The following is a 23583-nucleotide window of genomic DNA, read 5'->3' as shown; positions in this document are numbered from 1 at the left end:
CGCTTTCTATTATTGAAAGAATTTAGAAAATCTGCCACGAAGTTGAAATCACTTATTTTTTCCGCGGAAATTTTGCGTTTATTTGAAGAAAAAGTAGCCTATTTCAATCAGGAATAATGTACCTAGCTTTCCATTGGTGAAAGTATTTTTTTAATCAGCTAAGTAGTTTCAGAGATTACACCAACAAACAAAGTTTAGATATTTCCCTATCCCATGGGCATTTCGGAAAATCCTTCCTTAATGCACTACTTACTATGATACTTTCGGTACATGTTCTATGCCAAATTTTAAGTTTCTAGCATCAGTAGCTAGGCTATGTTAGTCAGTCACGGTACTGTTTAAGTTATAGTTTAGGTATAGAGAAATGGTGTTACTTAATGATTTGATTGGTTTGGCGTAAGCACTTAATTTTCATTTTCGTTTTTGTGGAGCATACTTAAGTAATAGCTTGGTTTAAAAATGTTTATTTTTTTTAATTTCATCTTTACTTATATAGGTATTTTAGTCTCCCATCAAGTCATGTGTATCATCAAAACTAAACGTACATGTAGAATTTCGTATCTGTGCTGCCAACCATTAAGGAATTCCGTCAAGACGACCCTGGCTGCCGCATCAGGTGGTGTCTAACATATAAACGCATTGTCATTGAAGTTGAACAATCATACAGTTTCTTGTGTGCGTCAATCACTTTTAAGGAGGCCCTCATAGGGAGACGATCCTGGCCGGACTACCAGGATGTCACTTACAAATTATTGTATTGTCACCAGATTTACATAGTATGCCAAATCTCCAGCCCATAGTTTTATTACTTTAGCTTGTAGTGATTCAGTTAGTTCACAAAATCATCTGCATTCGTTTTATCTCGTCATCCCGTGGGAATTTTGAGAAATCATTAAACAGTTTTTACCTGGTAATATTACCTACTGCATTCCAAATTTGATGTTTGTAATATTATACTTACGGAGTTAGGGCAACTTTGAAGCGAAAATATCAATCCCATTTATTCCTTATGATGCCGTGGGATTTTCGAAAAACCCTTTCTTAGTGCACGCACGTCTACACCTACTAAAAAAAATATATTCCAAATTTCAAGTTTCTAGGCCCATCGGTTTGGGTGTGCGTTCAGTCAGTCAGTCAGTTTCTTCTTTTATATATATATTTACTATGAATCACCGTTTACTTATTTAGGACTTGGGACTTCGATAGCTTCCTCCCAGCCATCAGTACTTTCAGTAAATTATTTAAAACACCATTCTCTTCACAACTAAGTATATCAAAATTCACTTTAAGGCTGACTAGGAATATAAAAAACCTGACGCGAGGGCAGCACTTTTACGTTTTATTCTGCAACATTCTTTACACTTACTATACGATACCTACCAGTCATATTGACAGCAGTGTCGGTGATGTTATTTAAAGGAATATTTTCTAATCCCTCAGACTTGTCCTATCACAAATATATGACATTTACATTGTGAATTATTTTCCTTCTAAGGCTATGGATAATCTTCGGCATTTTAACGCACAAAAAAAGACTAAAAAACCACGCGCAAACAACGTTAAACTTTGACTAGCGATAGAAAGATGACATTTGAATTAAGTGTTACCAGTGCAAGAAATTAGTTATATTGGTTTTCCGTAATATGGCGAGGTTTTTTTATAATTATGGTCAGCCTTTAAACACGAGTTATTTCCCCTATTTGGCAGTTTTTGATTTTCGTTCGGTGAGCCTTTGTCAAAACCGAATTGAAAGGTTCCTTGTAATGTTTTCTTTTTCAGACAATATTTGCCTTTGTTGTCGTGGTTTTCATAGAGAAATGTCTTTTTGATGGCATGAACAAAAAAAGTTAATTAAGGTCGTTGAATAGAAACTTTTTCTTGGCCGTTAATTTTGTTATTTTTAAGAATTCAAAATCAAGGAGTACTCTGTCGAAAAAACCATTGTAAGATTAAAAACTCGCAAACATAAGTTAAATCACAGAAATTAAGCGTAGGTTACACCATTGTGCAAAAAATCAACTCTTTTAAGATACAATATTATGTTATTTTCTGCGAATGCTGGTGCTGTAGATATTGCTATTCATTCACTGGACTCCAAAATCGTGTAATTTGATTTTTTAAGGTAAAGAAATAAAATAAATTATTGAGTATATTAATATATTTCAAAGAAAAGTTTTAAAGAAAAATCGGCACAAGCGAGAATATTCCACCATTTCGTACCAAGAACGAGAAAATAGCTTATTATTTAATTGACATCCGACCAAATACCCCGTTGACCCCGTGTGAAGCCGAAACGGGTTGCTAATACTAATAAATATAGGAAAATAAATAATTAAGCTTTTGCCTCGATGTCATGTCAAGCTATCTATTTATGCAGTATTTGGCTTAGTTTAGGCTCGATGTGGCTGATTTCACGAATAACAGCTACTTCTATATATATAAAAGAAGAAACTGACAAACTGACTGACTGACTGAATGACTGACTTATAGATCAACGCACAGCCCAAAGGGTCTAGAAACTTGAAATTTGGAAAATATGTTCCTTAATAGGTGTAAACGCGCACTAACAAAGGATTTTTCGAAATTCCCACGGGATACGGAATAAATGGGATTTATATTTTCACTTTTAATTAATGACCCTATTTCTGTAATTTTAATTATTAGAGACTTCAAATTTGGCGAACAAGTAGGTAATACTAACAGCTAAAAACAATTTTCAGGATTTATCAAAATTCCCACGGGATAGGGAATAAAATGGGATTTATATTTTCACTTCAAAATTACCCCATTTGCGTAACTATAATGATTAGAAAATTCAAACTTGGCATGCAAGTAATAGCTAAAAACGATTTTCAGGATTTTCCGAAATACCCACGGGATAGTGAATAAATAGGATTTGTATTTTCACATTCAATTATTGACCCTTTTACCGTAACTATAATTATTAGAGAGTTCAAATTTGGCAAGCAAGTAGGTAATACTAACAGCTAAAAACGATTTTCAGGATTTATCAAAATTCCTACGGGATAGGGAATAAAATGGGATTTATATTTTCGCTTCAAAGTGGCCCTAACTCCGTAATTACAAATATTAGAGACTTCAAATTTGGCATGCAGGTAGATAATACTAATAGGTAAAAACTGTTTCAAAGATTTTCCGAATATCCCACGGGATAAAACGAATAATGAGGATTTTATATACCAACTGAATCAGAAAACGCATAAGCTAAACCAATAAAACTGGGGACTGGAGATTTGGCAAACTGATGTAAATCTATCTGGTAACAATTATTTAGCAAAGACATACTGCTCATCCTGGCGAGGATCGCCTCCATAGAAGGGAGTTCCTCAAAAGTTGATGGCACACACAAAATATTTTCAATGACAATAGGTTTATATGATATACACCGCCTGATGCTGCAGCCAGGGTCGTCTGCTGATGACGGAACTCCTCAAGGGCTGATAGCATAGATACGAAATTTTACATGTACGTTCAACGAGCTGACACAATTACTTTGCTCACCCGCGACCTTTGTGAAAGCTACTTTTGTGCCCATGCAAAGTGTGTTCATGCAGTTCCTCCACCTCCACACAGTAAAAACACACACAAATCACACAAATCCATCTATCACCACCACCACTTTACACTGACGCGTTTCGAACTCAACCAGAGCTCATCTTCAGAGCAACACCACCGTTCAGCATGCTACGCTGTGAAATTTGGCATAGATGGACCTAAAGTAATATAGAGGTGCACTAGGGAAAGATTTTTAGAAAATCCCATAGAATAGGAAAATATCACAACTTTGTTTGTTTCTTTGTTTGTTGGGGGTAATCTCTGAAACTATTGAGCTGATTTAAATAACTCTTTTATCAATAGAAAGATACACTATCACTGATTGACATTAGACTACTTTAAAAAAAATGCAAACTTTCCGCAGAATAAAAATAAGTTTCAATTTTGAGGCACGTTTTCAAAATTATTTCAATAACAGTCATTCATGTCCCGCGGGAACTTTACAATTTCTCGGGATATAATCCTATATGGTGTATGAAGTCGCGGGCAAAAGAAACGCGTAGTACCTACTTTAACGTTTTCTAAAACTCCAACCCTGAATCAGCGAAGCAGGGTTTCAAAGCTGGTAAGAATCATGGCCGAGTGGTTTGACCTATTGCCTCTCAAGCAGAGGATCGTGGGTTCAAACCCCGGCTCGCACCTCTGAGTTTTTCGGAATTCATGTGCGAAATTACATTTGAAATTTACCACGAGCTTTACGGTGAAGGAAAACATCGTTAGGAAACCTGCACAAACCTAATTCAATGGTGTGTGTGACGTTCCCAATCCGCACTGGGCCCGCGTGGGAACTACGGCCCAAGCCCTCGCATTCTGAGAGGAGGCCTGTGCCCAGCAGTGGGACGTATATAGGCTGAGATTATAAGAATCACAATTAATTACGTATGTAGGTTGATTTTTGTATTACAAAATTTGCACCATCTGTCTAAAAGAAAAATCCGTATTTGTATTTCCACGTAATTCTCCGAAAAATTAATCAAAACACGAAAAAAATTTAACGCGTGCGAAGCCGCGGACAAAAGCTAGTATTAAATAAAGAAAAGTCGAGATAAAAACAAATGACTGTAGATAAAGAAATCATTGTCTTTTAATAGTTCTTAATTCTTTTAGAAATAAATGACGTTTCATTTTACGCCTTTGTATCTTGAACAACGATCATACTCTTATTTGAATTCCTATTGTCTTCGTATATTCTGCTTCAGTAACTTTTACTTGCCGGCTTTCTATTCTACTTCAGCTAGACTATAAAATTACTCAAAAGATAATTTGTCTCGAAAAAACTTTTAATAAAAATATATGAGACTTAGTACCTATAACTACGTGAAGGTACGATCGAATGATACGGATAAAGACCGGTTAAAAGAATGAGAGTTAATTCGTCTTTAAATAAAGCTGCAACAAGACGAAAAACAATTTAGTTCGCAGTAACCAGCTTACTTTTTTAATACTTTTTCTCATATATGCGTCCATCTATCTTATAGTCTGTTTCGTTGATTTCCTACCTCTCCTCGTCTCTACATTCTTTACAATTATTGTAACCAGGGGGTGGTCAATAATCCCGCCTAGCAATGAAAGATTGTCAAACAAGATAGCAATACCGCCTGTCTTTTGAGCACCCTTCCCGTTCATGACTTAAATTTTTTGTTAATTATATTAGTAATTAAAAATTATTCATTTTGAGACCGCCTTTGAAGAGATACCAAATATAGACAATCATCGAAATCAATTTACTGACGACGAAGATATCTTCGCACATATATACAAAAAAATCACACAGTAGAACTGAAAACCTTCGCTTTATTTTAAGACATTTAAAAAAAATATGGGTAAAAAATTATACGTCCACTTGCTGTCAAATATATAATAATAATAATAATAATGTTTATTGACAAAAAGTTACAGGCTGAGCCTGTATCTTAGACACCAGTTTCTTCCTATGCCATTACTAATTGGCGAATGCGATTATTAACTACCATAAATAGTGCAACAATAAATAACAGAAAATAAAAACAATAACTTAAATTAGAAAAACATATATTTAACTAGCTTTTGCCCGCAGCTTCAGTAACACAGATTTACAGCCTTATTCATAAAAAGTTAGAGCCTCCTTGAAGGCTCCTTGAAGGCCCGATGCTAAAAAACATGATTCATAAACGTCTGTTAGCGCTAATCAGTCGATCAAGGCTCTGCTAAAGTTAGAGGACCGTAGACCCTCCTTTATCTCCCTGCTAAGTCACAAAATGGCCGCCACAAGTATGAACAGCTGACTTTGACAAGAGCAAAAAACCATACCGAAGATATTTATAGTGGAGGCAGGGCTACGCAAAGATTAAAAAAAAACAGGAAAATTTATTTTCAGGTATTTGTATTTAAAAATCCTCTAAATTAGCAACAATAAATTAACAATAAATATGAAAAAAAAAATTAGGATGATTAACATAATTATGGCTTTTTGCTCAACATAAACATGCGGATTGGAAATGGCGGGAAAACAAACCTCTCGCTTTTTATTTTTTTTCCTGCTAATTTGCTGTCACAGCTGTCATTTTTTTTTTAAATTATCGATTAGGCCATTTTTTTCTTTGATTTGTCAAGGTGGCCAACATAACGCGTCTAATCCGTCTATCAGCAGCTCAACAACTAGCAGACTGCTAGCAAGCGTTTATGAATCATACTTCTTGACAACCGTCTAACAAGCTTAATCAGTCTGCTAAGTAACAGACCGATCAAACCTCAATTAAGGATTTTTTATGAATAAGGCTGTTACTTTCTACGATCTTTATTTTCGTGTTTTAATTGATTTTTCGGAGGATTATATTTGCAAATTTTCGAATTTAAAAATCAACTTTGAAGCCCTGTTTCACATCTTCAGGTTAGGGGTGTAATTTTAGAAAACCTACTTGTTTTTTTGTCCGCGACTTCAAACCTACGCGACATAGGATTCCCGTGGGATAGGAATAAGTGGATGCGATAGAAAAGTACACTGTCCGCGATTGAATTGAAACAGGCTTCTATTATTTAGGGTATCGATTTTTAAGAAACTATTAGTAAAAATAGTTTTCTTAATAAATCAGCTCAGTTGTTTTCATAGGTTACCCCCAATAATCAAAGAAATAGACTAAGTTTAAAAAGTTTAAAAAGACAAAAAATCCTTACTTAGTGCACTTCTATGATCCTTTATCCACTTACTCACGTATGTGTCAAATTCAGGTCTGTAAAATCTGTAGTTTAAGCTACTCGTTGTCTGTCAGTAGTCAGTCAGCCAGTCACAGTATTTCGTAGCATACTTATATACTTACTGTTTCATAGGTATGGATACATTTTGTTACGTAATGAGTTGATTGGTTTGGCGTAGGTACGTAATGTGTCCTAACCCTTAAAGAGTTATACCTTCAAGCATCAGCTCACCTGAATAACCAGAAAGAATACAACTATAGGTCTATACGTGCATATTATGATATTATAAGAAACTTCCTCTAACTCCTAACCGATAAGGAGTTTAACCTTTCATCATCAGCTCACCTGAATAACCTCAAAGAATACAACTAACGGTCTATACGTACCAATAATATAAAAAAACCTCAACTCCTAACCGTTAAGGAGTTTTACCTTCCATCATCAGCTTATCAACATGAGATGATGTCTATCAGACGCAAGTACTTAAATAGCTTGAGAAAATATATGAAGAACGTAATGCGTGCCTACAAAATTTGAAGGTTGCCCTCGATTTCCCTGTGATCCCGTCATCAGTTCCTGATTTCATGACAATGGGACCATCTCGGGAGTATATTTTTCGAATTATTTTTATTTTTCAATAAGTAAGAAAGAGAAAAGTAAAAAATCCCCTTTTCTTAAGCCTATTTTAGCAATAAACATAACAAAATTAATCAAAAGATTTTTTTATAAACTTACACATTTCAGTAGTATTTCTATTCTTACTATAAAATTACTTAACCTAAGGGGATATGAGATCTCAATATATAGGAACACTAGCTTTTGCCGCGACTTCGTCCGCGTGGAATAGTAACTTTGGGAAGTATTTAATGTATTTAGGATACCTATTTTGCCAATATTAGCACATAGAAACTTCTACGATTTACTGAAAATAATCTACTTATTTTTGCTCCATCCATCCTTCCATCCATGTTCTTTGGTAAAACATAAATATTTTGCGGGAAGCAACATTTTAGCAATACGACGTGTATTCTACCCTGCCAACACAAAAGGACTAATTCTTCATAGTGAACTCTTGACACCTAACGTCCTTTATTGTAAGTTAGGAGGGTAGGATTATAATTAAGACGGCATTTGATGATATATCACAGTCTGCCAGTCAGTCAGTTTAGAATTTTATTTATATAAAGATATATAGATGGCCCTTTTGTAGTGTGTAATATATGAGTAATATCTAAATACGAATATGCTCTTTAAGAATAAAGCAGCGTTTCCATCAATAATGTGTGAGGATGTTTACAAGGAAACGCTTCATTTACACATCCTCGAACAGCACATCTCTGTTGGAAACAGCTGAGCGGAGCGAGGCAAGCGTTTCTCTTGGTTAATGAAAAACATATTCCTCGCAACACATCCTTGCACATCTCTGGTGGAAACGCTGCTTTAGCGTATGTTTACATATTTTCAGGCATCTTCATCGCTATGGTAAATCTGTTTTATATTGACTGGACATGAAACAAAAAACTATAAGTAGGTACTTACTTAAACCCTTTCAGATTCGTAAGTTCAATTAAGTACGTACGTTGCTTATCGCAAGTAATATTTATTTGTTTCTCCACTACATATCATGCATATTAATAATTAAGATACTTACCATACAAATGTTTTTTTATAACCTTGTTTTTTTTTAAAGTAGCTTTTACTTAAATTGTTAAAATAAGGTGTCCATTTTGAATCTTGCAAATGGATTCGGATTTCGGACCCACATTTAACAAAGATTTAATTATAATAATCACACTTTTATACTTTATTATGAATTGCAAGTTGGGTCTATTGCAAGGCAGCAGTTTATCTTTCACCGGGACAAAAGCGGAAACAAATGACCGTCCAGGCCTTTTAATTATGTTAAAGAATAGCTACAAGCTCTTGCCTTTGTTAATTTAAGAGGCATCAAAAATAATTGAAGAAGAGACTATAGGAGTTGGTAGGTTTTAAATGAAAATAACGTAATGATGTCATCGCATAATGATTGAGCTGACACTTCAGTATATAATCACTTAAAATTCAATAAACTAGAACAATTACAATTAAATACATGAATACTTTTTTCCCTAAAAGCAAACCAGTTAGAAACGAAAGCAAATAGAGACATTTAGTAGAGGTTATAGCGCAAAGTACTTGTAATTATCTCCGAAGTGGAAGAGAAAAGCGGTCACAACGAGCGCAAGGAGGATCTAATTGTGAGCGCCACACTTAGGAAGTGGGGAAAGTAAATCTACAACGTTGACCTCTTATTTATTAAGTATACGGGATACTTAAGTCCGAGGGACAAGCAAAATATGTTAAGGGTTATTTTTTGGTTCCATTTCAATGCTTCTGATTATTTTGAATTATATATGAGTAAAAATGGGTATGGTGATAGTTTATTGAATAACTTTAGTTTTTTTAATGTAACTTCATTTTGATGACGCGAAGTGGTAAACATAGTTATAAAGGTTTAATGTCGTTTTGCAATAGTTATAGACACCCAATGAATAATACAATGTTTTAGACTATCGCGGTCATTACTAATTTTATGATTTAAATTCGGGTTTTATTCCGCGTACCTTGATTATAGCGAAGCTCGATATTTCGGCAGTTGCATGTGCCATGATCACGAGACGGCTCACCAATTAATAATGTCTCTAGGTTCGCACTTGCACTGTGGATTATTGAGTACCGAGCCAATAGCAGTCCAAATATATGTAAACATAATCTAAAACCTTTAAACGAGCAACTCTTGTATATATGTAATCATAATCTCGGAAACAGCTCCGACGATTTCGATGAAATTTGGTCTGTAGGGGTTTTCGGGAATGAACAATCGATAAAGCTTGGTCTTACGAGTATATCTGGGAAAACGCTTGGTACTGAGTTTTAGCTCGCCCAGATACTATAAATTGTTTTCGATTTTGTTACCTATGTAATACAAAATATTATTTGTCGAAGATTAAAAAGGTTAAAATAAAATAGGAACTATTTTAGCTTCGATCTTTGCTCCTAAAACACCTAAAATATCATTCCATTAATTCGTAAGTGAAGGCTTTAACAGGTGAGTTGTTCAGAAATGTTACTCAAAGTGAGGTTACACCGCTTTGAGGCGAGGTCGCCAGTAATTACCCGCTGCACCTATATATATTTATGTACTCACTCAAAGAGGTCGAACGTTAACTACAACAGTAAGTTTGCACTATGTATATTCCGTACATCAAAATGTTGCAGAAGATAGTAATTATCATAATAGATACAATTAAATATCAATTTTTTGCCGTTTGAATTTGAGTTCATTGAATTGTTTACTTAAATAAATAACTAATACAACCTTAAAAATTGTAATATTTTTATTTCTTAATTTTTCTTCTAATTTGTAAATATGTAAATACGAGTATTATTGTTTCTCAAGAACGGCTCAAGCATTACTAGTTCAGTATAAAAATTATAATGAGATAGAATTTCTAAAAGTACCTATTTTACAAATTCCTCACATTGAACTAAGTATGAGATAGGCTTTAAAAGATGGTTGGATTGGATTTAAATAATATTCAAATGGTATATCCAAAAAATAGTCCGTTAGCGAAATGAAACATTAACAAGACCATAGCGGACGTACTTATTAACAGGAACCAACCCACACGATGTCAGTTTTGAGAAAAAGCGATTATTGTTTAAAACGTGTAAACAAAAAATATGCATAAGTGAAAACGAAAATTTTGATTGTAATATTAAACGAATCCATATTTTCTTGAGCTTTTACCTACTGCTAACTTGCTCATAAAACATTTTTTTTCTTTAAACAACTCGATGGTTCCTTTTAACAAAAAAAAGTTGAGTGTGGGTTGGTTCCTTGTTACTTTACTAGTAGGTTATAATATAATGGTGTATTATAACAATAATAAAAGTATATTTTAAATTGCTTTACTTAAAAGAAAATAGAGTACAAAATGTTACACAGAATAGGTACTTTACACAAAAACAGTTCTACATCATCAAATATTTAACTTTAATTTGGCATGCTTTAAAAAAGACAATTTTGTTACTACTCGTAGCTTTCTTGTTCCATTTCGAAGTCTGGTTCTCCACAAAAGCCTTCCAGGTCATCGTCAATATTTTCATCAAGGATAAATTTAACGTAGAAATCATGTTAAGATTGATTGTTTTTTTGGAGTCTTTTATATAATTTATTCACAAAATAAAAAAATAAATACTATCTAACATCCAAAACTAAAACTATATATAAACTAAACTATGTTACAAAAATTGAATCTTTTGTAATTTTTATTTAAATTCCAAAGTTAGAAGGTAAGTAAGCGGTTAGTTCCAATGGGGTGCTGAAAGTTTCTCGATGAGGGCTACAGCATAGATGTCGCTAGTGGCGCTGCTTCAGTGACTAAATAAAAAAACAAACAAGCTGAGATATGTGGTGCATAGGAGAAATTTGTGTCTGTATCAATGTCCAGTGGTAGTGTAGTGGCACGGAATGCCAAGGACCTGGGTTCGATTCCCAGTGCTGGTCTTATTTTCTGGCTTTCTATGCATATATTTTTCAGTTTGTATTTTCGATGTAGAAATCATGGTTAACCTGTGGAATCGTATGAAGAAGGTTCTTCAAGTCTTTTAACTTTGCGTCTGCGATTGGCTTTCCTGATGGCCACAGGGGTTCCATTGTGTCCTTGATAATATTTGTCACCCTTCCGCGAAGATTTTTTAGGAATAGGAAGTGGACCTTGATGAGCCCTGATGGTGTTACGAGGAATCAAATAGATTTTATCATGTCGAAAAAGCACACATTGAATGATGTCTCCGTGATCAGTGCTGTTAAAACCGGTAGTGATTACCGTATGGTACGAGGCTCATTGAATATCCAGTTCAAGCTTGAAAGGTCTCAACTGATGAAATCTACGCTCCGCCCGGAACCTGCTCAGTTCGAAAACCCCGAGAGCTTTCAGCTCGAACTTCAAAACCATTTCAAATGTCTAGGTAGCGATATGGACGATTGCGACGACGGGTTTGTGGAAGCTGTCCATACGGTCGGGTCTAAGTTCTTCAAGACCCGCCATACTAGAACCATAAGGCTCTCGGACTCCACCCTTAGGCTTATGGAGGTAAGGCGTGAGATGATTCTGCAGTCCTCTGGTGACGCTTGTCGCTATCGGCAGCTCAACAGGCATATCTCAGTCTCTGAAGCGTGATGTACGCCGATTTAATAATAATAGTATTGAAGAGGCTATTGAGCGTAACATGGGCTCTAAAGTGTTTACCAGGGATCTGTCTGTTGGTCAAAGTCGGTTGATGAAGTTGCAAACCGACGACGGCAGAACCATGTCATCGAAATCTGAGCGGTTGGGGGAATTTGAGAGGTTTTACGGACAGCTATACTCGACAACCCGAACACCCGTCGAAAATGTAGCTATAGGTAAAGACCCGAGGGCTATATTAATCCGACACTATACCACAGACATCCCGGACGTCAGCCTGTACAAGATTAGTATGGCCCTCAAACAGCTCAAGAATGGCAAAGCCCCGGGTGACGACGGAATTACAGCCGAACTCCGGAAGACGGGTGGTAAACTAGTCCTTAAGGGCTTTTTGACGCTGTTTAGTTCCGTCCTCCACAAAGGGAGAACGCCGAAAGCATGGAACAGAAGTGTGGTGGTGCTCTTCTTCAAAAAAGGGGATAACACCTTGCTAAAGAACAATAAACCCATCTCACTTCTGAGCCATGTTAACAAGCTAACGATATGCAGAAACACAAGACCGGTCTGAGTGGAAAGACTTGTGGGAGGCCTACGTCCAGCAGTGGACGTCTTTCGGCTGACATGATGATGAACCACTTATATTAAAACTTTTGACACATAGTCGTACTGCTTACAATGTTTCCATGTTAAAAATATTGTCACAATAAATTATTATTTATCGTTCGGCACAATTATTTAATTGTAATCTTGCATTATATTTATTGGTCGAAAATTACAGTATATAAATAATATGATTTAAAATAATTATATTACACACTTAGGCATTTTTTTATTTCGCAAACCGGATTCAAAACATATGCAGCCTTATTAATAAAAAACATCTAATTCGAATTTAATCCGAACTTACACTTGGACTAGTTACTCCTTGACTAAATAAGTATTAAGTCAGTTTTAAAATTTGTATTAATAAACATGGACTAGCGAGGTATTAGTTAAACATTTATTAAACCTAGACTATGACGTAAACAATGGCAACTCAGCGTGAAAAAAATTAAAAAAATGAGTCATTGAATGAACGAGGAATGAACCATAGAAAAAAAACAAGAAATGTCTTTAATCTGTGGTATGAACCCATATCCGAAGAAGAAAGTAACCAAATATAACATGCGGCCGAGCATGGCGCTGTTTTGTAGTGTATCTCGCTCACTCTTGTTATAGTTACAATGGTGTAAGTGTAGTGGTAATTAGTTCTGACGCTGGCCACCAGAACATGTATATTTGCATTGTCAGCATAGATTGTCAGCCTTATGAAAACAGCAGGGCTACTACGAAACTCGAAACTCGAAGTTCGTGTCGTGCGGTCCCTCTGACACTTATACTATTTAATACGAGAGCGAGAGGGACGGTATGATACGAACTTCGATTTTCGAGTTTCGTAGTAGCCCTACAGTCACTTCAACATCATTGTTTGTTATTACGGGAATAATACTGAATGAAACTGAAACTGTTGAATAAAGATCGCATGTTAAGTAAATACACGTTAAAAATAATTTAGTAAAAACGAAGATATCACGGCCCCAGACTCTTATGGCAGTTAAGACTTTGATATGAGGCGGTATGTGACCACCTCTCGCATCACCTGCTAACTCATTTTTCACCATATCAACTATGAAATTGGCAGTATCAGGACTAAATCGGTATTTAGTTTTAAATTCGTGTTCTTCAGAAGAACTAGAAAGGATTTTTGCGGACTTTGTATAATTTTACATGCCTAACCACCTCCTGTTCTAATTCCTGGAGTTCTTCAAGCTCTTGCACGACATGCAAATCTTCGGCATAATAATCCATGCTATACTATGCTATATGCATGCAAAAATAGTAGTTAGGTAAATAAATTTACTACAACGAATTTCAAATAAATCCACAGGCAAACCACAACCAACAATCGTCAAACAGAAAAGTTAGGTTACTCCAATATTACTCCATTGTTAAACTAGGCATCACCAAGGATTAAGTTTTAGTCCAAGACTAAGCCTGGATTAGCTTACTCTTTCCTTACTTCTTGTTTATTAATACTGACTTTTACTAATCTCAAGTTCAACCTCGAATTAAAGTTAAACCTACTCTACTCCACGTTTATTAATAAGGCTGATGGTGTCTCACTATTATACATACATAAAATTATTTTACCATAGAACCATGTGACGTGGATCTTTTTGACAAAATCAGCTTGTCCAATTTTTGTTTTGCAAACGGGAATCAAACCAACCCGCATGGTTTCATGTGGAATAATAATGAAGATACTTTTGTAGTATGAGTTGCGCCTCACACACGCACACTCTCCCAACATATACAACTTAGACTATAAGTTAGACCTAAGGCTTTAAGTTAGGGTTTAAAGTTTAAGGGAATATATACAGTATTTACACAGCACCTGTTAGTTTCACTTGTCCCTCGTATCGCCTCCTTACACTTTAACCACAATGCACGTAACAAGGCAGTAATTCAACTTCATACTAGCGCCCGAATCGACGCACGCACACAGCCAAGTTTCCCGTCAGCCCGTTTCGATTCCGTAACGTGGGCAACGTGGCTATAAGCGCTCTGTACTAAGTAACTAGGTACCTACTATAATATTTTATTTATTAATGTCGGCGTCACGACATCGTGTATACTGCAGTGTTTACGGATGCCTAAATTCAACGGTGATAAAACCAACATTGTCATTTTTTTCAACTTCCTGCTGATGCTTAAAGGTAAAATTAATACCTATTAGGTACTTTATTATTAAAGTCTATCTTGATGTGTCTATTTATAGAAAAAGACATAAAAAATATGCAAATTGCTTTTTACAAATTAAATCTTCTATCAAAATATAAATCCGAACGAATTTATGAATTTGAACTAATAATTCACATTTCTAAAAACGTATTTAGTTTAAAACATACTTCGATTGTTTATTTACAATTTGTTAAGTACCTACCTAAACAAATATACTTAGGGGCTGTTTCACCACCCATTGATTATTTTAACTGCCGGATAAATGTGATTCCGCCTTTGTTTGTTTTGTTCAAATGAACGAAGACGGCATAACATTTATCCGTCAGTTAAAATTAATCAACGGGTGGTGAAACAGCCCCTTAGTCTTTATAACTTTAACTCGTTTTCATGTTTGTCTCTTCGGTACAAATGACATCTATAGGTAATTCAAAATTTATGGGGAGTTCGGCTAAGCATGTGGTAGCTTCTAATTTACTTTTTGTAGTCGCCAACCCTAGCTCTCCGCGCACTGTGCAGCCGTAGGTATAAATTTCAAGAATACAGCCGAGTCAAACTACTGCCTATTGCTTGTATTGTGTTATTTGTGCTTTAACAAGGAATCATGTTACTTGAGTCTCTTTAGAATAAATATAATAGTTATATTTAGCAAACTATCGGGTTACCATGTGCGATGGATCTTTTTGATTTATTAATAATACGTGCATATTGTGTTGGTAACTTTGTGACCGTAGTTTTTATACGTTAAAGTTGTCATATCACTCTGATATTTACAGGGTCGACAAAAGGTGCATTTGAGAACTTTCTTTGCTTGTATACTTTACTCAATTTTTGACCAAGTGTGGGTTGGTTCTTGCTTGCATGAGTACGTCCAGCTAATTTTTTGCTCCCCCTTCCACTTGGTGAAAGTTGAAAGGATTAGCGAATGCATCAATTTATCACCTGTCGACATCGCATGAGGCCACGTTTTGTGTACCGCAACAAAAGCTAGCGTCCACGTTTTCATTTCGATGGCGGATGATTCTTCGGTCCGCAACTAAATCAGCTCGATGTGAAATCTCGTTGCGAATGTGTTCGGAAAAGGCGACATCACAAACGTTGCTTTCGCATCGTAATTCTGTTACAAGGTTTTCTTTTAATGAAACGCGTACTTAAGTAATTTATTTTAATTAAAACTTTCTTGTTTTTTATTGGTTTTAACAGACAAGTTTTTAAAAGATCTTAACATAGGTCTTAGTCTTAACACAGACTTTATCAAATCATAAACTTTACAAATAAATTAAATATAATACAACATCTAATTGCAAAAACATGCCACTATGCTACTTTAATAACATAAATATTAAAAAAGACATATTATATTATATCCTAAAAATCCCCGCCCTATACAAGATACAACGTTCCCGGTTCAAATTCAAAAGTCCCCACTGTACTGGTTGCATTGCCTCTCTGTCCGCAATAGATGGATATTGAATTTAGTTAGATGGAATTAGACTTCTATTTATTCTCCTTACCGTGCCTCTATCTCAATCCAAATTCTATACATATTTTTATAGTGTCCAGGCTATTCGGTTGTGGAATTCCTTACCGATTGACTTACGACGTGCAAAATCTTTGTCACTATTTAAATGTATGCTTAAGGAGCACTATCTGTCATCTTGTAATAATTAGCTTGGATTTTCAATGGTCTTAATCAACCAAAAGATTTGAGCTATTGTTTGTGTAACTGAAATTAGTTATTTGCGATCCAAAATATTATCCAGGTTCACTGTGCAGGGTTAAGGTTCAGTGATGTCGGCAATGCGGGAGAAAGAAATAATTTGTTTTCGTTTTAGGGTACGTTATTTTATTTTGTGTAAGTATTTTAAGTTCAAGATAGGGAGTTTTATTAATTTAATGCTTATTGTTATATTATAAATTTGTAATTGGTTAATGGTATTAATAAAATACGAAACTTTACATTAAAGTAGCCAGATTTCAAGTCAATCCGGCCACAGGAAGTGGGTCCAATTCAACTTACAAAATTTGACCCGCACATAAATCGATGGGTACTACGTATAAGGGCTTAAGTGTAAAATCGTTACTTTACAGGACGGGCTTTCAAAGTCAAAAACTGTCGTAACTCAGAGATGGTATATCCGAGACTTCTAAAATTTGCCACACTAGCTAATAGTACTCTGTCCTTCAATCACAAAGAATAAAATTTAATAAAATATTTCTTCATTAAAAGTTATTGTACATACACCCATATACGTGAATTTCCGGGAAATAAACTTGTGTACAAAAAGACAGTAAAAAGATCTATGTGGTGCTTTGGCTCATATACGCGTACAACCTTTAAAACCTTTGGTGAAAAATACACTGAGAAAAAAACGGCTAACAAAGTCACAATAAACGCTTTGCCATTTTTTTGTTGTTGTGAACACTATAAGTGTTGTCATAATAAAAAGTCAACTTAGGTACTTGTACAGCGTTTTTATTGTCAAGCGTTTACTGTGTTATAAACAACTTGCACTTTGCTACGGTAAAAACATTTTTTGGGTTAGTTGGTTTGACAACAGTATTTTGCAGACGTAACACAGTTAAACATTAATAAAGAATTAAAACGACTTTCTAAGAAAGTAAAATTGTATCAGAGTAAACAGTTATATTGTCAAATTGACATGTACAAAATTACTATTAATACAATGACAAAGGTAATTTCTTAGCAAAGTACCTTTGCTCCAGAATAAATAGTAATATATTGTCAATTTGACATGTACAAAATAACTATTAATATAATGACAAAAGTAATTTCTTAACAAAGTACCTTTACTCCAGTATAAATAGTAATATTGTCAAATTGGCAATGTACAAATTAACTATGTTGGAATGCGGGTTATGAAGCGGTAGCGGGGAGGGGTACAATGTTGTCGCTGTCTCATCAAATTCTCGTTCATTTGTAAATTGACACGGCGTGGTGAGGTCAGAGTCTGAGGTGAAACAAAATTGAAATGGAATTAGACGAGTTCCTAGAGGGTGCTGGCCTTGCACATTTCAAAGATAAATTACTGGGTAAATCCTTGTAGTATGATCTATGTTTTAATTATTTGCTCGTGTTACAAGAAACACCGGGTATAACTGAAGCGAGAGTTCCGCTTGTAATATTAGTTGTACTTTGTTATGCAACAGGCCCCTGTTGACGTTCGGTGACAGCGTGCCCCTCCTGTCAGTCCTGGGAGGACTCTTCTCTAGTTTCTAAGTTGTAGTAGGTCTGGGATGGACAAGTTACGTTTTCCGCTAGTGACCCCATTGACCCCAAGAGGTCTATTGTTAAAAGCACCAAGTTTGATTTATAATGACAAGAGTTCTATTGTTAAAAGCACAAAGTTGGGTTTGTAACGTCAAAAGTTCTGTTGTTAAAAGCACAAAGTTCAATTTGCAGTGACAAAATTTCTGTTGTTAAGAGCACAAAGTTCGATTTGTAGTGACAATAATACTATTGCTAAAAGCACAAGCTTCGATTTGAAGTCACAAAAGTTCTGTTGTTAATAGCGCAATTTTTTTGTAGTCGCAACGACAATATAGAAAACATTGTAATTGTAACAATTTAGAACGACGTTTATAAAACGTTGTTAGATTCCCCATAAATATCTGACAATAAAAACGTTGTTTCATCTGCAACTCACCTTAGACGGTTGTGTGGCGTTAAAGTTATTTTGTTACACCCAACAATATTTTTTTCTCAGTTTACGTTACCCAAGATACTTACATACACACAACGATACAATCACATTACGATGCAGCAATGAAAGTAGCCGCGTTCCGCTTGACGTACAAGTACCTACAAATGGCAGTTATGCCCACAGATAAAAAAAAAACACCTGGGATTTACCGCGTAAAAGTATCAAACTTACGTTTAGCCCTTTAACGTTAAAATTGCATCTAGTTTGGCCGTTTTACTTCAATGATAACTCGAAAAATAATTGAATAACAATGTTTTTTTAATCCACTATCTAAATATATATAGTTTATAGATACCTATAACGCACAAAACCCAAAATTGAAAAAAAAACACTGGCCCTTATACATAGGACCCATCGAAATACAAACATATAGGTATGCATACATAACACTGCAAGTTAAATAAAAGCCACCAGTGGAATGACGTAGGTATGATAATAGGTAAGTACCTATTATTTTATGATAAATGTATCTTACTATAGGTATATTAAGATGTTTATCATTCGGTACCTACTCACACCATCAATGTCGCCAGCTCCGCTTCCTTTCACAATAACTAAGCTGTATCCGTTGTCGGCAGAATTCAATCTGCCTCCTTGCCACGCTTATGGACAGTTTGAGAAATAAGGTCACGACATGGTGCGAGAGCGGAAAATCATTTCATACATATCTACTATGTGCGGATATTTGAATCCACAAATATTTAATTTTTAAAATAAAACGAAGTAATCATAATTTATTTATATTTTCAACTCATTTTTTTTCTATACTTGCCTATTTATGTTAGTATTGTTGTAGGCACCTTAAAAATGCATATTTTGATCTGCCAATCGATTCGTGTTTTGTTAATTAAAATACTGTATTGATTTTTGTAACTGTTCTAAAGTTATCATATATTTATATGTGCATTAGCAGAAACGCCCCAGCATCTTTATGTTTAAATAATTAAGGTTAAGTAAGACGCACAAAAAGTTACAACATTTTAGATATTTTTTTTAAGTAGGTAGCCTGTATAGTGTCCCACTGCTGAGCAAAAGCCCAGGTATTACCCGTACTTTAATATTTTAAATGTGAAAGCTCCTGTCTGTTTGTCTGTCTGTCTATTACCGTTGCACGTTTAATCCGCTTAACAAATTAGGATCAAATTTGGTACAGTCACCTGCATTACTATCTGCCACAGCGGAGCGTGCAAAAATATATGTCACGTCCTATCCTATCGGCTCAAGAAAGGGTGTCAGATGTTTATACAAGCTTTGTACATATTGTTTATTACATATTGGTGCCTCAAGCAGTAACAGTAAATATGATATTCATACCCGTCTCTAGAACTTACGTTTCGACGCACGTTTTCTTTATAATGATGAGTAACCACAAAAGGGGTATCCTGAACTTAAAATATTCTTACTACGGTACCTAAATACAAACATAATATGGCAAATGTTACTTAAAATTTATTTTTTCCTTTTTAGTTCAGTGTGTGACCATCCGGTTTCATCATCAGGACCCTGCTGGACATCATCCAGATCAAATGAGCCCAAACTCGACGAGGCTGTGTGGTTTCGTTAATGAGATCCTGTGGCCACCTTCCGATTCCATCATCAGATCACCTCAATGGTACCATAATATTGAATTGTCATCAAACTTTCATAAGTATGCCAAATTTCAGTTTAATCGGAGACCAGGAAGTGGTTGAAATTTCGAGTTGCTTTCATACATAAAATATATACGAGTATACTTACATACGAACATTTTAAGCGAAGTAAAAGCTTGTAATAACTTACTTTCTTGTATTCTGCCAACAAAGCAAAACCGCACCTGGAATTGATTTTATGATCCACCATTAAAATTAAGTTCAGAGTCGTAATGGAATCTGACGGCTGCTGAGTTTCAAATCCGAAGAAAGTTATGCTTATCTTCGCGTCTCTCGTTTTCAATCTTGTTTACTACCATTGCCAGGCTGAGGTCGTTCCATGATTACGATTTTCAGTATAATACTTTGATAAGTAAAAACTGAATCAGACTGCGGTTTCAAGATTAACAACTTAGTAAATAAATAAATAACTTCGTCGACGGTGTTTATTACTTATAATGATTTTACTGGTTCAGCGGTTTGAGCGTAAAAAGGTAACAGAACAGAGAGTTACTTTCGTTCTATAATATGTTCCTATATTTTTATTTATTCACAACACAAGATACAATAATATGATAGGAAACAAAATTAATAAAAACTACTTAAATATACCTAACTATAAAAAGAAAACACCATCTAAGAGGCCCTCCTGCGGCATAGACTCCAACACACTGGCGGCATTACCTCTCTGTACAGTCAGCCCACCAGTAATCTTTTCATTACTCCTAAATCAATGAGATGAGGGGAATCGCCGACTGGAAAATGGGCCACCATGTCAATTGGTAGACTTAATAATGGCGAGTCAGTTTTATGGTGGGCGCCATATATTTTATTCCGAAATCCTTCATTAGTCCTTTCGGGAGATTTCATGTCGGAGAATACAACAGTATGCGAAGTGTGTGAGTATTCTTCAACTGTCACACATTTTAAGCAGCCATGTTTGCCATTAAAATTACAAACGCCTACAAAAAGATTGTTTGTTACAAATGTATCTGAATTGCAATATAACAATCAAAGACCATAAAACCAAAAGAACTGCCAGTGGCCATAAAATGTTGATCTCTCTATAGTAAAACTAGCTGCAGCGCCTGCAGTAGGTATATTATTCTTGAAAAAAAACGCGACATTTTATAGACATTGACAATCCTCTTGGTTTTATCGTCCATGATAACAATGAAATGACTACTAAGTAGGTTATTAAAAAATTAAACAAATAATCATATTAATCGGCAACGAGCATCTAAAACTTTAAATCATAAATGTTTCTCAATTAAATTAAATATGAACAACAGTATGAACTGGTAGACATGTACCCGTCTGTCTAGAGAGTAATGGTACAAAACTATTTTTAGAAATTCTACATATGGCAACAATATGTTTGTCAATTTGAATTTGAATTTTACCATTTGCTTTTCGGTGAAGGAAAACCTCATGAGGAAACCTGCATATACACCTTTGTTCACAGATGAACTACTGCTCTATTTTTACTACGGTAAAATAATTCCATTATTTGTTACCAGTAGCAGTTTTTTTTTTAATTTGCCTGCTATTTTTTGTGCCATCACTCGCTAGACAGAATCTATTTTGCAATGTTAATTATTACTGTGGAGTGTGGTATGCGTGCATTGACGCGTGATGAGATGATGTACGTTTGAATTTGAACGAAGAATGAATACTGAGTTAGAGTGAAGAACAAATGAGATGTTAAGGCAGTTGACGACGTACGACGAACGTAAACAGGCATGTGTGTTGTTCTCTTTCTGACGTAATTTTTACGATTTGTATCATTTTTTGCAAATTCGCTGGCCAATAAAGGCAACCAAAACTACTGCTTCGTTTCATTCACGAACTGGTTCCCACGTTTTATAATATTAGTAAAGATTAATTTAATATTTGCTGGTGCTCGCGACTCCATCTCAGAATAATGAATTTATTACTATTCCACGGGATCTATGCAATTTTCGGGGATAAAAACTATCTTATGCCCTTCCCATGCTCTGAAACTATCTCTTACAAATGCTAACCTAAATTGATTTAGCATTTTAAACGTGAAGAGGCAACAGGCAGACAGACAGAGTTACTTCGCATTTATAACAATTACAAGGACTTAGGTAGTGTACATTACGTACTCATATTTAAGTTTAAAAAATATAATTACCTTGTAGCTTACTGTACATAGAGCTGGAAAATAAGATTCAATGCCTAGAAACTTCTGAGTTCGCATCAACAAATAGCAAATAGCACCTAAATGAGTACCTACATGCTGCTGTAACATTTATGTTTCCAAATTTATAAATTTTACTAGGCTTTGGCCGCGGCTACGCCCGCGTGGAATTTAGTTATCGCGAGCTATTCCCTCGGAAACTGCATTTTTTTGGGATAAGAAGTAGCCTATGTCTCTCTCTGGTCTATAAACTATCTCAATGCCAAAAATCACGTCGATCCGTCCGTCCCTCCGTTTTGGCGTGAAAGACGGACAAACATGTATGGATTAATTTTTTTTCAGCTGACAAAACTGCCAGTAACGAGAGTGGAACTAGGATTATTGGTAGTGGGTATATTATGTTTCATTTGTGTAACGACGCAAGCAATTATGGTGATACGATACGGTACAGTACAATACAATGACTCTATTGAACACCACAACACATAGTACGCAATGCAGAAAACTGGTATACTTATAGAGATTTTCCAAGATAAGTAATAGGCGGTCTTATCACTTCAGAGCGATCTGTTCCTGGCAACCTCAATAATAATAATAAGAGATAATAGATTTTAATAGGTGTTGCGATTTACAGCAGGTTAAAGCAATATCAAAAATACGTACATGAAACAAACCGTACAGTCAAGGAAACTAAAATCACGAACCAGGGTGGAACCTTTGGGCTGCGAATGTCATGTTGACATCCATACGTCTGCCACAGAAATCATAGCTACTTGGTTACGAAAAGGTTCCACCCTGATAGGTGATTCAGTTTCCTCGACTTAAGTTACCTTAAGTTACCTACACATAAATAATACAGTTAAACAGCATCATATAAAAAAGTAACTACACCATATACAAAGGAATAATAGTTAATATTATATTGTGGATAAGCGAGCAACGAGGGTCGCTAAGTATCTCTTCTAAGTAATAACACCACCTATCGTCCATTATGTTTTAAATGTTACGTCCAGGAACATCGTAAAACAGTATCGGTGATTTCTGAAAAACAGGTCGATGTATGTACTCGCGTGCATGGAATGAAGAGGACATTTAAATGGTGAATAATGTAGCAAAATTTAAAATAAATCTGGTATAAATGCCAAGACGCCATGTTGTAAAGTTGTTAGATTGCAATGTTTGTAGTCGTATGTGTGGATGAATAGCACTCTAACAGTGTGGGCTAGACGTTTAATGAGTAAGTTAGTCAGGACGCTTCATTTAGCAGACCGCTTTCTTTGAAGAGTTGCATAAATTGACTTTTTAAC

Source organism: Choristoneura fumiferana, chromosome Z, assembly GCF_025370935.1.
Source record: "Choristoneura fumiferana chromosome Z, NRCan_CFum_1, whole genome shotgun sequence".
NCBI classification, from domain to species: Eukaryota; Metazoa; Arthropoda; class Insecta; order Lepidoptera; family Tortricidae; genus Choristoneura; species Choristoneura fumiferana.
Note: the sequence above shows the minus strand (reverse complement) of the source record.